We start from the raw sequence: 4,759 nt of genomic DNA, 5'->3' as shown, positions 1-4,759 counted from the left end.
GCGATTGACTACCTGGTTCTGGGACCGTCCGATTAACTAGAATGGCTTACGGTAGCGCTCACTTTGATTTAAATTTAAGTCCAAATGCCACACAGTTTAAGAGTAGGGAGATTCCGTAGCAAACGAGGAGGCCGCACCACCTCCGCGGCTACCGAAAGACAGGAGCCCGAACACCACGCAGCATACACGTACACAGCCCGGTGAATCGGCGAGAAGTGGATAAGAAGCTACGAACAACTCGGGAACGCGAAGGCAAACAAACGAAGATATAATTCACGCAAGACTGAGTATCAAAAATAAGTAAATTCTCAAGACCCCACACATGAACTCAAATCACAATTCCCACCCCAGACATTGACCAAAATCTAAGTCTTTCAATAACTGCGTAATTAAAACGAAGTTGACTAACCAGTTTGTTGCTTAAGAGTATGACCAAACATAACAATTAATTTCATAAACAGCCAACAAGACCCCCTAAAGCAAATTTATTTATGAAAATGTAAGGAGGTCAACGGCCTTGCCGCAGTGGATACACCGGTTCCCGTCAGATCACCGAAGTTAAGTGCTGTTGGGTGTGGCCGGCACTTGAATGGGTGACCATCCGGGTCGCCATGCGCTGTTGCCATTTTTGGGGGTGCATTCACCTTCGTGATCCCACTTGAGGAGCTACTCGACCGAGTAGTAGAGACTCCGGTCAAAGAAAACCATCATAACGACCGGGACAGCGGTGTGCTAACCACACGCCCCTCCTATCCGCATCCTCAGATGAAGATGACACGCCGGTCGGATGGTCCCGATGGGCCATTTGTGGCCTGAAGACGGAGTGCTTAATCATAAGAAGCCACAAAAAGTGCATGAGCTCTAATACCTAAGCACGAGATCACAGTAAGAATAATATATACATCTACGTCTACATCTACATCCATACTGCGCAAGCCACCTGACGGTGTATGGCGGAGGGTACTTTGAGTACCTCTATCGGTTCTCCCTTCTATTCCAGTCTCGTATTGTTCGTGGAAAGAAAGATTGTCGGTATGCCTCCGTGTGGGCTCTAATCTCTCTGATTTTATCCTCATGGTCTCTTCGCAAGATATACGCAGGAAGGAGCAATATACTGGTTGATTCCTCGGTAAAGGTACGTTCTCGAAACTTCAACAAAAGCCCGTACCTAGCTACTGAGGGTCTCTCTTGTAGAGTCGTCCACTGGAGTTTATCTATCATCTCCGTAACGTTTCGCGATTACTAAATGATCCTGTAACGAAGCGTGCTCTCTCCGTTGGATCTTCTCTATCAAACTTATCTGGTACGGATCCCACACTGCTGAACAGTATTCAAGCAGTGGGCGAACAAGCGTACTGTAACCTACTTCCTTTGTTTTCGGATTGCATTTCCTTAGGATTCTTCCAATGAATCCCACTCTGGCATCTGCTTTACCGACTATTAATTTTATACAGTTATTCCATTTTAAATCACTCTTAATGCCTACCCCCAGATAATTTATGGAATTATCTGCTTCCAGTTGCTAACCTGCTATATTGTAGCAAAATGATAAAGGATATTTCTTTCTATGTATTCGCAGTACATTACACTTGTCTACGTTGGGATTCAATTGTCATTCCCTGCACCATGCATCATTACGTTGCAGATCCTCCTGCATTTCAGTACAATTTTCCATTGTTACAACCTCTCGATATACTACAGCATCATCCGCAGAAAAGCCTCAGTGAACCTCCGATGTTATCCACAAGGTCATTTATATATATTGTGAATAGCAACGGTCCTACGACACTCCCCTGCGGCACACCTGAAATCACTCTTACTTCGGAAGACTTCTGACAATTGAGAATGACATGCTGCGTTCTGTTACCTAGTAACTCTTCAATCCAAGCACACAATTGGTCTGGTAGTCCATATGCTCTTACTTTGTTCATTAGACGACTATGGGGAACTGTATCGAACGCCTTGCGGAAGTCAAGAAACACGGTATCTACCTGGGAACCAGTGTCTATGGCCCTCTGAGTCTCGTGGACGAATAGCGCGGGCTGGCTTTCATACGATCGTCTTTTTCGAAACCCATGCTGATTCCTACAGAGTAGATTTCTAGTCTCCAGAAAAGTCATTATACTCGAACATAATACGTGTTCCAAAATTCTACAACAGTAAACAATAAATTCCTTCTTTTAAGAGAAGTTTCCTCTCTAAGACATTCCAGCGTGAGCACAGAAAACGAGCCAACATTCACCGGCCCGCTGGCCTTTGCTTATCACGACCATGCCCGATGTTGCAATTCATCCACAAGTCGGGCAAGCGAGAACCTGCCCCTTAAAAGGTCAGGCTCGACGTTCCACGTCAGTGGTCAATAATATATGTGACGCCGTTGAACGTATTAAAACGAAATTAATTTCACAACCAAGCAATAATGACAAGGATCACCGAAATGTTGAACAGATTTACATAAAAAGCAAAACACAGTTTAAATACACTCAGATATATCATCCATAAAGGGAGTTCACACGGAGAGGGGGGCGAATTTAATAGCTTCAATACAGAGTGATGGAGAATAGCCGGCAACCCAGCCTAACGGGAGCAAGTCCAGCACTAGAGCACATGTGATAAAATCCATAAACAGAAGTACCTTACACAAAAATAAGTAGGGCGGAGGGTTGCCACATAAAATCGACTTGATCACGACGTCCACATCAGCTGATGGTCAGTACGAAATCCGGATAGTCAATCGGGCGCAACAGCGCAGAGCCCAACACTCCACGCTAACACGGCCCTCTACAAGCAGCCTCCCACTTGGACGAACAACCGCCGATCAGGCCCCGTAATGGCAGCCCCACAGTCCGTCACACGTTCCTCCCCTCTCACTGCCCCAGTGCCCGTCAACAAGCTGCCTCCATCTCCTAACGAAAGAGCCAAGTACAAGAAGACAGAAGCGCCATCCGGTGACGTGACAGGGAAACGGTTTGCGCCAGTAAGCAAGGATATAACAGCTCGGAAATCGAGCCGACACGGATCAGCAATGAACAACCCAATTATTCAAATATTCAATGTGAGCGTATAGTAACTACTCACAGTGGGATTAAGACATTAAGTTGCCACTTCACGCTTCACTAACTGAAATCGGGAATTACCAGGATCAGGGAAACGACATGGAAAGAGTACTTTCCCTTTAAATAACATCATTTATCCTTTTGACAACAAACATTAAATTTCTTAAAAAGTAACAAGTACACTTTAAGAAAACAGGTAGGAAAATTCCAAGTTGATTTGCTATGTTAAATTTAAACACTTGAAAGTACTCAAAATGTTGAACAACACAGTCACTGAAGCCGGCCAGCGTGGCCGAGCGGTTCTAGGCGCTACAGTCTCGAACTGTGCGACCGATACGGTCGCAGGTTCGAATCCTGCCTCGAGCATGGATGTGTATGATGTCCTTAGGTTACTTAGGTTTAAGTAGTTCTAAGTTCTAGGTGACTAATGACCTGAGAAGTTAAGTCCCATAGTGCTCAGAGCCATTTGAACCATTTGAACAGTCACTGAATTACAATAATAATGGCTTTAGACTAGATGGAAGGAGACAAAACTTTAAAAATTTGGCCTTCAAAAAATTCAGATTAAGAAATAATTTTAAACTGAGTTTTAGATAGATTTCTCCAAAGGAGCTCAACCCCCAAAACATAAATATTAACTAGTTAACAAGACATAGCAGTTCGCCTTTATCGCTTACCCAAAGCCTTTACACCACAAAATTTTAAATAGGTTTTAGAATAAAGTTACTATATGTATTAAACAGAACAATAACATTAAAGGGAAAATTCACTGTACAAAGCCAGTTAATTAGATAAAGGCCTTTAGACTGACAGTTAAATTTCGTTTATGGTGCTAGTCAGACACCATAAAGTACTCAACTTGAGCGCAGACAGTCAGGACACACGACTGCAAACAACTAGCAAGCCGGAATAGGAAATGCTCGAGAGTCGTCCACACAGTCGCAAGCTAGCCAGGCTCACGCGGAAAGAAGCCGACGACAAGGAACGCTCTCCCCGCAACTTGTCTGGTGATCTCAACAAACACCGAACATAAATGTCTCACTGAATTACACCATCACTGCAAGTTATTGTTTAACCACGACTGCCCTTTCATTACCATCCCAATAAGGTCATACGCTCTAGGAAATAAGCCTCGCTAAAAATGTGAGGTGTAAAATAGAAAGTGAACTGTAAATTCTTCCAGGAAGGAGCACTTACCATTAGCTGCAGGTCATAACACACAAAACTTAAAGGTCTGGATAATAGTAATACAACAGAGTACACGAGCTTCTGAAACGTAGCGGAAACAAATATTAAAATTGAGAAAAAGTTTGTTCTGTCGTATAAAAAAATTTTAAGACAAACGCAGGATTTAAAAAGAAAATTGATACCTCATAGGCCCCTGATATAGTCAAGTGTGAAAGCTGGGCACAACATCAGCCACGGTAAACTTTTAGAGAGAATCCTGGCCAGCCAATTAACGCAACTCACTCCAAAAAACATACAGAGCAATAGATTTGTCGCAAAATCATAGAGTCAGATAACGAAGACGTGCATGACATGAATATGCTTAAACAACTTGCGGAGCGGAAAATGCGTGGACAGATCTGAACAACCAGATACACACGGCATAGGTGAACCAGACCTTTGTGTCGTACCTAGTCTTAGCAAAGAAGAGTGAAGGACGAACCTGAGAAGACGTCGTGCCGCTCCGCGGCGCGTGT

The 4,759-nt window shown here is 43.7% G+C and overlaps 1 pseudogene; it reads left to right on the top strand.

Annotated features, from left to right (window-relative positions):
• Positions 1-507: 507 nt before the first annotated feature.
• On the top strand, positions 508-625 carry LOC126476182 (5S ribosomal RNA; annotated as a pseudogene).
• The last annotated feature ends 4,134 nt before the right edge of the window (positions 626-4,759 follow it).

The sequence above is a fragment of the Schistocerca serialis genome, chromosome 4 (assembly GCF_023864345.2).
Source record: "Schistocerca serialis cubense isolate TAMUIC-IGC-003099 chromosome 4, iqSchSeri2.2, whole genome shotgun sequence".
NCBI classification, from domain to species: Eukaryota; Metazoa; Arthropoda; class Insecta; order Orthoptera; family Acrididae; genus Schistocerca; species Schistocerca serialis.
Note: the sequence above shows the minus strand (reverse complement) of the source record. Positions and strands in the feature narration are given on the sequence as shown.